Source organism: Vicia villosa, linkage group LG3, assembly GCF_029867415.1.
Source record: "Vicia villosa cultivar HV-30 ecotype Madison, WI linkage group LG3, Vvil1.0, whole genome shotgun sequence".
Classification (NCBI taxonomy): domain Eukaryota; kingdom Viridiplantae; phylum Streptophyta; class Magnoliopsida; order Fabales; family Fabaceae; genus Vicia; species Vicia villosa.
This window is the reverse complement of record NC_081182.1, coordinates 130,293,188-130,304,992: the sequence shown is the minus strand read 5'-3', so window position 1 is coordinate 130,304,992 and position 11,805 is coordinate 130,293,188. Positions and strand designations below refer to the sequence as shown.

Below are 11,805 nucleotides of genomic sequence, written 5' to 3'. Positions count from 1 at the left end.
GATATATATGGATGATATGAAGTTTTAACTTTTTCCCATCCCACTTCCCATACACTATACATGCTATTATATGTTTGTGTATTTTATGCTATTTAGTTTATATAATACAAACTAGGGATATTGGATTTAATATTACGTGGATAAGATCTATCTTATGATGTTATTCCGTATATATTTAAACAATACGCATATTAATTGGATGACTATCGGAATAAAAATTAAACATGTAGTATGTTAAATAATAGTTAACGATGTAAGGGCTAATAATACATCCAAATTTTAGCTCTTTAACTAAAACAATAATTACACGTCGCAATATGTCATTTGTCAGTTTTTAAAGTTGTTTTACGGATCATAAACATTGACATAATCACAAATATAAAAAAAAATATGTAGCAACCTTTATGCATTGATTAAAGTAATATAACAACATTATACTTATACTTATTTTTTATATTTATAAAAATACTTAGAAACCGTTTATAAAAACACTTATTTGATCCAACGCTGGGTAAAATAATTAGTAGATTTTTCTTGTTTATTATAATATTTGTAACTTGTTTCCGTTTATAAAAATAATGGTATCACCAATATACTTTTTCGCATTTATAAATTTTTTTTAACTTATTCACGTTTATAAATATAATTGTATTAATAGTAGACTTTTCCCGTTTATAAAGTTATTTGCAATTTATTTTCGTTTATAAAAATAATTGTATCAACAATAGTCTTTTTTCGTTTATAAAAAATTGTATCATCAATAGACTATTGTTGTTTATAAATATATTTGTAGCTTATTCCCGTTTATAAAAATATTTGTATCAACAATAGACTTATCTTCGTTTATAAAAATATATGTAACTTATTCTCGCTTATTAAATCAATTGTATCAATAGTTGATTATTCCCATTTATACAAATATTTGTAATTTATTCCGGTTTATAAAATCAATTGTATCGACATTAGACTTTTACTTTTTTCCGTTTATAAAAATATTTGTAATTTATTCCCTTTTATAAAATCAATTGTATCAACAATAGCTTTTTTTCCCAGTTATAAAAATACTTAAAACTTATTCCAGCTTATAAATATAATTGTATCAATAATATTTTTTTTCTAATTTATTAAAATATTTGTAACTTATTTCCCTTTATTAATATAAGTGTATCAACAATAGTATTTTCCCTTTTATAAAATATTTATAATTTATTTCCGTTTATAAAATAAGTTAACATTAACTTTCCTCCGTTTAAAAAATATAAAATATTTGTAACTTATTCAAATTTATAAAATATTTGTAACTTATTTGAAAATATTTGTAACCTAATCATTAATTTAAAAATATTTGTATCAACAGTCATTTTTTCCCCTTATAAAATATTTGCATCGAAAATAGATTTTTTTTTCGTTTATAAAAATGTTTATATCCAAGATACATCTTTTCCCGTATTTAAAAAGAATGTCGTTTTAAAAAAATTGGATCAACAATATACATTAAAAAATAAAGTAACACTTACTTTTAAATTATGATAAAATAATTTTTTAACTTCTATATTATAAAAAATTTAGTTTAAAATTTTTATTTTGTTTTAGTATTTTTATAACTTAGAAGATTAAAAAATGTTAAATTTTATAATTTAATATTTAAATGCGGGCACCAACTATAATTTATAAATTGATTCATTAATTGAGGCCAAACTTTTTAAAATAGATGCTAATGTTTTTAATTTAAACGTGTTTAAGATTCTTATTAATTTTCTCATAAAAATATAAAACATTAAAAAAATATTTTATTTCGAAAAAAGAATCTCTAATTTTAATTTTGTATAAATGATTAAAACAAAACTGATTTGTAGTATTAAAAACCTAAGGACCAATATATGTTATAAACATATCACATTAAAATACATAAGTAATAAATTATAATTACAATATTAACTGATAATTTAACCTGTATTATAGTTGTTATAATTTAATTGCATTTAAGATCTAAACTATTAAAAATTGAAATTGAAACTTAAAAAATTCTATTGAAAATTTGCATTCATTAAATGATAATTTGACCATTATTATATTATTAATTATTTGAGTTTATATTGAAAATTAAGTGAATTATTCATAAATATGGTAATTTACATTTATTATTATTTTTTAAAATGCTATAATATTAATATCATTAATAAAGTTTTAATGATATACATTTCTTCCATTTTAAAAAAAATATTTTTCATATTTTTATACGTATTTTAAATAGAGTATGTAATATTAATTTTTAATATTTTTATACGTATTTAAAAAATAGAAGTAAAAATTTATATTTAAAATTATAAAATTTTAAAATTTTTTTAGTAGAGATGTACAAAAAATTGGTTATATGGAAAAATTTAAATTTCCTCAATAAATGAATAAAATATTTATTGTAGTAATAAGGGATATGTACAAATATCATAAAGTGATTGATTTATGCATAGAAAAAGTATAACATGGGAATTTGCATAGTCGGTTAACACTTCGGTACCCTTGAATTTGGTTGGGTACTGGTATCTTCCTCCAATCAAATGAAGATATTCAATGCCACATCATTTCTTAATTTTATTTTATTTAAAAAAATTTAAAATTTTATTTTAATTAACACTAAGGGTACCGGTACCCAACTAAAACTCAAGGGTACCAAAGAATTTGCATAGTCATAAATGGTTTTCAATTTAATAATAAATTTTATAAAGTATACCATAAATGTAATTTAACCATAATTATTGTAATTATTATTTAATTGCCTTGAACATATATAAAAATAAAAATATGAATAGAAATAAAAATTGGAAGCAGGTGGGAGTAGCTTTTGTTTTCTACCGTGATTTTAACATTTTCCAAACATAGGCTAATTATAACTGTCAAATATAAAAATATTTTATATCTTATAAAAAAATAGAAAATCAGTAAATACTTCACATTAGGGATGACAAACAGACCCAAACCCGCGGGGCCCACCCGCACCCAAACCCGAGTCAACGGGTGAAAACCCGAGTTGACTGGGTTTGGGTTTGGGTTCGGGTGCCACCCGATATTTCGGGTGCGAGTTTGAGTAGTGTGAAACCCGCGCCCGAAACCCGAAATCACACCCGAATATATATATATATATATATATATATATATATATATATATATATATATATATATATATATATATATATATATATATATATGTATATATATATATATATTAATATATATTATATAATATATATATATATATATATATATATATTTATATATTATATAATATATATTAATATATATATATATATATATATATATATATATATATATATTTTATGAAAAGTTGTAAGAAAATTGTAGGAAAAATATATTTTATGTATTTTGTTACGGGTTTGGGTTTGGGTGAAAAAACTCGAACCCAACGGATGTGGGCGTGGGTGTTATTTTGTCACCCGAATAGCTTTTGGGTTTGGGTTTGGGTTCGGGTGGTAATTTCGGGTGCGGGTTTGGGTAGTATAAAACCCGCACCCGCGGGCACCCGTTGCCATCCCTACTTCACATTACTCTTTTTTTTAGTAATTTATTATTGTTTTTTAAAATTTAAGAATGTGTGATTTATTTTTTCTTATCAACAGTGTCATTATTAACAATGCCAAAATGACACCTCCTTTATAAAATATTTAATGTTTATTCATTCTTTTCTCAGGTATCATTCAAATTCCAACAAAACAGATTAACATATAGATCCCTTCACAAACATACGTTTAAAATTTTCGAAAACTAACAAAATAAAACAAACAACTAATTGATCCTTGTACTTCTCTGTTGCCCGAGCAGTAGCAGCTAATTGATCTTTCAACAAAACAAACAAACAAATTTAATCAAATGGTTAAATAAAATAAACTTCAATAAATTACAATAATCATCAATTAGCTTCGATTAATAATGCAAATTACTCACAGTCTCCAACCTAGCCAACCTATTCACTATTCAAATTTATTGAGATCAATTTCATTTAAAATGTAATCAATTTCATTTATTGAGATCTTAAATTTAGTTTATTCCCCATATGAATTTAATTTTTTTAATATAGTATTAAAATAAAAATATTAATAATTTTAATTAAATGAGCTATCTTGACTAATACATATCTTAATGTTTGAAAATACACACTCCATTGAACACAAAATGAAAATCATAAAATATACTTAAAATATTATCTTAATTACACCAAAAAAATAAAATTTACTTAAAGCATGTTACATATCAACGTGCACATGCACATGTTGTCACACAAATCAAAATGGTTGCATCCTTAAGGATATTTAATCATTCAATCAAGTAGAGAGTTAATAGACCATAGTGGGTGAGTATATAATAGAGAGATAGGGGTCATAGGTTTATAGTTAATGTAAATAAAATGTTGTTGGATGACTTTTCAATGTCTTGGAAGATAAAAAATCTAGATTATTGAGGTAAAAGATGTATTGGGAAGATGTAAAAAAATTGAATTCATTATGCATGACAAATGTTGCAAATTAAAATCATTACGCATGGAAAATAATGATAAGTAATAATTAGGGAATATAATTATCTTTAAGCTCCCGATTATCATTCTTAAATTGGTAATTATGGGGTTAATTAAGAAATTTACTATAATCTACTTTATTATATTAAAAGTCGATAGATGAATTTATCAATATTTTTCGTAAATACTAAATACATTATAAAATATATTGAATAAAATTTATGCAATTTAAATGAATACTATAATTAAAAATAAAAATTATATCAGATTATATTAAACAAATATCTTAGTGTTTTTTACAATTCAGGCTGTTATTTTAGAATAAAGAATACTGTTTTAAAAAATGGACTCAATCCCTTATTATAAGTACTCTTTTACAGTTCATGCTGTTATTTTAGAATAAAGGCTGTTATTTTAGAATAAAGAATACTGTTTTAAAAAATGGACTCAATCCCTTATTATTTCTAACACCAAATTAAAATATGTCATAAATATTAAAATGTAATATACTGTTTTTGTTAATTGGTCTTAAACAAAATCTAGAATCTTTATAACAGATTTTAAAATTATTTTCTTAATAGATTATTAGACTTTATTTTCTTAACACATTGAAAAAAATTGGCTTATTGGCTTTTGAATTTTTCAAGTAGTGTTAATTTGTGGTGGCTTAAGTAATTGGAAAAAGAGAATTTTTAACATTAAAAATATAACAAATAATTACATTCATTATTGAAGAATGCAAATGGCCAAAGTTTATTATTGATATGTTAAGATATAAAAAGTTAATTATTAAAGAGTTAAAAAAAATTAATTCAAATTGGTATAATTAAATAAGATAAATAGGATAAATGATATATATCACCTTACTTTTTAATAAACATATATCACATTAATGTTCATGGATATAAATAATAATAGTCATGTTAATGTAATTTATTATAGGTTGATTATAAACATTTCTTTTAACCTTTAAATTTCTTTCAACGGTACAATAAATATTATTAATCAATTGTTTCTTTATAGAGTGTGCCTTTAGCTGAATCTCATTAATTAAAAAATAATCTAAAAAAAAATATTGTCCCGTCTTTTTTTATCAAAAAAAAAGTATTTGCAATATTTTTTATGTATGAATGATTATTAAATAATCTAAAAAAAATGTCCCGTGTTTTTTTATCAAAAATAAATATTTGTAATATTTTTTTTGTATGAATGATTAGTGAATATTTTTTTGTGTATTCACCTATCATTATTGTGCCAAGTTTATAATATTTTTTATTGAATAATTATTATCTCTTAAAATTTAAATTTGAAATTTATTTTCTATTAAAATTTATTATAACTATTAAAATATAATAATTTTATAGTTGATAACCGTATATTATTATTAAAAGATACTCCCAAAGAATATTTTAATCTAGCAAAGAATATTTGATTATTCAAAATCACAAAATTATAATAAGAAAAGGTATTCACTAAAAAAAAAAAGAAAAATGATATAATATTTTGCATCGACATTACATCATATATAAAAATATATGATAGATTAAGTTGAATATATAACTAATTTAATTTATAATTAAAATTATTAATAATTTATTTATTAAAAAAATCATTTTTATCATAAATTACATAAGTTATCTACTAAAAAAGTGTCTAGTTAATTGAACTAATTAAAAATTCTTCAAATCTTGGAATGAAGAGATTTTGAAAGGTAGTGTACGGATTATAAGATTTTATAGGTTTTAATGACAGATATTATTATTATTATTATATATTAATTTAGGAATATTATTATTTCTATGATAAATAATTTGGGATTGTTAAATCAGTATTATTATTCACATGTCAAAACAAAATAGATATATAAGAGCCAAACTTGAAATATTGCTTTACACAAACAACAATAGCGTGAATAGTGCAAAACGGCTTTGGCTAATATGCATAAGGATTTCCTTTTGCACCATGCATAAGCCTACATAAGTCATTGGAAATCTAGTATTGAGTATTGAGTATTGAGTAATAAGTAGTGAGTATTGAGTATTGAGTAATAACAATTGATGTCTAGAATTTGATCCAAGGGTCCATAATGATCTATGCATGGTGCATAGATTTTTATCTATGCACGGTAACTGCACCCGTGCAAAACAATATGGTTCTACAATGTTGCAGAATTTTCAGGAAAAACCATAAGAACCCCTTGAACAAACTTGCTGCAGATCTAAAATTCTAACCTAATTCTCATTCAAACTTCCTCTAAAACTCAGCCTGGAAAATAGAGAAAATTGTTAAATTGATACACTTTAAAAAGGAGAGAAGCCTTGATGATGAAATAGTAATAGAAAAAGAAGAAACTTTGATGATGAATAGAAGGAAGCAGTTCAAATGACATTTACTGTTCTCTCATTAAATCATTTGTTATATATTACAATGCTACAATGTTGCAGAATTTTTAAAGAAAAACCATTAACTGTTCTCTCGTCAAATCAACTCCATGTCTCTTTAAAATCCTAAAACAAACAAAAACTATATTAGAAAATCAGAAGTTAAAATTGAAAATCAAATTCATAGATATGCAGAACATAAATTTAGCATATAGAATATGATTTTGATTATAGAAACTCAGTTAGATCTAAGGCTTCACACTTACATATTTGAGAAATATTGGTACCTTCAATTGATGTCTTCCTTTGTTGCTTTCTTTAAGATCTGAACTATTTTCCGGCGAGGTTTGTTGAAGCATTTTAGGTGCACACAACGTATGTTTCTGACGAATTAAAAGGTGCTTCACGGCGTCATAGAGCAGTTCGGCGTCGTGGTTGAGGAAGTCTCACCGGAGAAATGGTTCGTGGCAGAGCTTTTAGGACCATCGACAACGACAAATGGAGATAGTTAGCATAGAAGGTCAAGATTTCAGAGAGAAAGTTTTTTACTGAGATGAAGGTGAACTTGTTTAGAAGTTAAGACATACTAAGAGAGTGAGGTTGAAAGAAGATTAGATTTTTATTGAAAAGAAGCAGAATATAATCAAAAGAAGTAAAGGTGAGAAATAGAGTGTAGCATAGATGGTTTCCAATGTGACCTTTCACTACTCAATGCATTGAGAAGAGTGAAAGGTTTATTGAGCCAACAAATATAAAACAAATCACGTTAGTATCTTGCATCATTATGTTTTGTAATTCTCAATGCATGCAATGTGGAAAAATAAAAAAAACAAAATTTAAATGTGGGAAAGATTAATAGTACAATTTTTTTTGTAGTGATTCCATGTCAGCAAATTTCAAATTACAATCAACCATATTGCAGTATTTAACAAAAGGACTAAGTTGCCCTTAATTACTACATTAGATGAAGTTAAACTCAGTTAGGGTAATCGTGGAATTTCCAGGTACTTTAACTTTTATATATTGTTAATAGATATGAAATTATATGTTGTATAAAGCATTATAGAATTAAAAATTAATGTTGATAATTTCTCCTAAAGTGAATTAAAAAATCAACTTATTATTATATTATATTAAAGTAGACAATATACAAATTCGTTAAAGTCTATTTATATATGTTAAATCAGAGCCACGAACTTTTATCTATGTTATATAAGTTATGCCGCGTTCAATATATTTTACCAAGTTAAATATATTCCCATGTGACACCTCTAAAACTCCATCTTCATTCCCATGCGGCACCTCTTAAAGCCGGTGTTCATATTTGAAAAAATTTATTCTCTATCAGAGATCATGGGTTCAACACCCAATAACTATAAAAAATATATTAATTTTGAAATTCTAGCCTTCAAATCCCATATGTCCTAAGAGATGTTGAGACATTGATCACTAAACAACATACAATGGCAAGGTAAACATGATTTAGAAACAAGGTTGGAAAGTAACTCAACACACCAAAATTGTTAACCCAGTTCGGTGTACAACAACACCTACTCTGGGGGCTACCAAGTGAGAAAGGACATCCACTATTAGTAGTATCAATTCGAAGCTAAACAACCTCCGGTTTACAACTTCTCACTTTATCCCTAACCAATGCAACTTCTACCTAGAAATCTCCTAGATATGAGAAACCCCTCTCATTTCCAATCACTGCAATGGTGTCTCATAATAATAATCCCAATTACTAATATTTACGACCCTTTACCTCAATCTTCTTTTTTTTGGAGTCAAAGTATAACTTATCATTATCCAAAAAACGTATAGTTACAACCGATCGCTTGGATCTAGGAGTTCAATAATAAACTAAGCTAAGCATAATTCATAATGTGTGTACTTAGATTTCTATACATGCCACATCTAAGTTTGATTTTACGGATAATCACCTCTGCTACATTAGGACTCATATGCTTATGTGAAAAGCTCATGTCATTCCTACTATGCCAAAGCTCATAAATTGTCTCCGCAATTGCTATCTGTAGGACTTGCCTCTTAAAAGCTTTCTTCTTCGTTTCCATAATCAACCAACTGGTTTCCCGCATCTAATCGGTGGGTTGTCTATTAAGCCCAATCCACTTTAAGACCTTCTGCTAGACTTTTCGTGTATTTTGGCACTAAAAAAAAGATGCTTGATACTCTCCTCTTTAGGACAAAAAAAGCATTATTTATCTATAGTCACACCATATTTGATCAATCTATCTCTAGTAGGCAATATTTCCATCAAGGTCATCCATAGCGTGAACACCGCACGGGGACGTGCATAGTTATCCCACAACATCTTTTTCCATGCCACCTGAGTTTCCACACCATGCAACTCCTTGTACATATCTTCAGTTTTGTACCTACCCTATTGAACATCTTTCCTCCAGTCTGTTATTCCACACACAATGTCTCTTATTTGTATAATCTTCTTTACTATCCAAGAGCAGCTTTGCGTGGCTTGCCAAGACATGAATCAGTGCCTTTTAGGCAATACGTATCTAACCATTGTATCAATGCCTTGTAGGTAAATGCACCTTTTAGGTAGTGACTTTACCTTAATCTTCAATTACAAGCGACACTATATTAAGAACCTCTTAATTAACAAGAATACTGGATCTTTCTTAAAAGCTTCGATCAAGAACAATATCTTGAGACACAGGCAACACACCATTAGATTCATGTCTCAATTATACCTAAGTGACATACATACATTTAATACTTAATAGCTTATGAATGCATGACAAAACGTACAACTGAGAAAACAATCATACTATTCTATCAAGAATGATATTAGAGAGGCTTAAAATTTACACAAACCCTAACCTATTCTTCGTTAAGTTCTACTCTTCAATTAGATTTCTTGTCTTCTATTTAAAGCACACATCTGGTATGGATTTGGGCTTCGAAACCCAGCAAGGAGACTGCTAAAAATATGCTAAATCTTATCCATAAAATTAGGTCTTCAATCTATAGTTTCCTAAATATTTTCCATACTTAGAAACTAAAAATACATATTTAAACCAGATAGAATCTTTTATCCTTGAATTATGCGCCATATTGAATTGCATAATATTCTTAAAATATTTTGCATCAGTAACACAAAGATCAAAAAAGCCCAGCCCAGGTGTCCTCAAACGCAATGTCATATGATTCATGCATAGGACATCTTATTCGACATGTTTCTATAGTTGCAGTTGATTGAACATTTTGTTCAACATAAATTTTCTGTAAGTTAGAACATCCTGTTTAACATGTTACCGCCTAATTTATTTTACTAAAATTAATGTCAATCATGTAATTAGAGAATTATCAAATTTAACAACTAATTACTAATAACTTTAACTAGACTTCTACTCGTGTTATACACAAATAAGTTTATTAGTTTTTTTATTGTTAAATATTAAAATTTTAAAATTTTAGTATTATATAATTTTTTGTTTTATATTATTTGACTATTTTATACAAAATTATATCACTACAAGAAATTAGAGTTTTACGACACAAAAATTGCGATAATTACTTGATAATTGCTGTAATATAGAGACAATGGTTACGACGGTTGACACCAACCGTCCTTAAAATTCATATCAGGATAGTAAAATTAGCCGCCCTAATATTGTTGTTATGACGGTAAAACAACCGTCGCCCCCCCTCTAACCTTTCATCACATGGATTTCTCACCAAAAACTATGTCACGACGGTAAAATTAACCGCCCTAAAACTTAATTCAGGACAGTAAAAAACCCGTCGCCCTCTTTAATCTTTCATCATTAGCAAAAGCTATATCACGACGGTAACATTAGCAGCCTTAAAACTCATTTTGCGATGGTAAAACACTTGTCGCGCATGTGTTGTCTTTCTCCCACTTGTGTTTTCTAACCACTACATGTTAAAAATATTGTTTAATGTGGTAAGAATTCATCTTTTAGTTTTAAAATATGATTGCAATTATTTTTTAATTTAAAGAATCCTTTAATACTATTTATAATTAAAAATTATTTATTTTTTAATAAATAGTTCGTAACAATTTTAACTTCAATACTAATAAATTAAAAATACTAATAAATTAGTTGAATAAAAAAATCATCGAGATAACTATAACAACCTCTTTCTAAAACTAAAGTTAGTGGCTGTCGCACGCTCGCGAAAATGTGAACAACAGAGTCGCCACTAACATATCTATCCTAAAAGGAAAGGAACGTCAGCAAACCTAAAATGAATAAGAACGAAGTCTTTCGACCAAAGATAGGGTACGGAAGTCGGTTACGCGAGGGGAAGGTACTAGCACCCCTCACGCCCATCGTACTCGATGGTATCCACCTATGTCTGTTGCTATCTAAAGGGTGTGTACTATAAATCTAAAGCTTAATGCTAAGGGAATGCATGCAAATGAAAGAAGAAGAAACACGGGGAAAATAAGGTTTATAAATAATTGTGCTCGCTTAGGCCCCGCGACCTAATGCCTACGTATCCTTTTCAGGAATCAGAGCGCCGTAGTTCGGCTCTTTAGTTTTTGTTTGTTTTTGTGTTTTTTAGTGGACGGAGTTACATTCGCAATCTAGCGTCAGGATAGCAGCTCGTTGAGTGGAGTCTTATGCGTTACCAGTCTGCGATCGAAAGGAAGCAACATGTCCGATTAAGGGAAAGAATGCCTCGGAGGCGAGATGAAGAAGAGATTCTGAGCGTTTCGAGTGGAACCCTAAAGCAAGGGAGACTCGAGTTGCTCTTTGGTTTGTGTTTTTTAGAAATTGGGAACTTACGCTCGAATGGTTCCCTAAAGCAAGGGAGATCCAAGCACTCGAATGATTCCCTAAAGCAAGGGAGATTCAAGCTTTCATTCCCTTTTTAATGATTTTC

General features: G+C 27.1%; 1 long non-coding RNA gene across 1 annotated transcript; it reads right to left on the bottom strand.

Annotated features, from left to right (window-relative positions):
- Positions 1-6,892: 6,892 nt before the first annotated feature.
- On the bottom strand, positions 6,893-7,647 carry LOC131656656 (uncharacterized). The gene is made up of 2 exons (XR_009300230.1): positions 7,197-7,647; positions 6,893-7,035 (listed from the first exon to the last, which is right to left on the bottom strand). It is a non-coding gene; the product is annotated as an uncharacterized LOC131656656 (long non-coding RNA).
- Between the last annotated feature and the right edge of the window lie 4,158 nt (positions 7,648-11,805).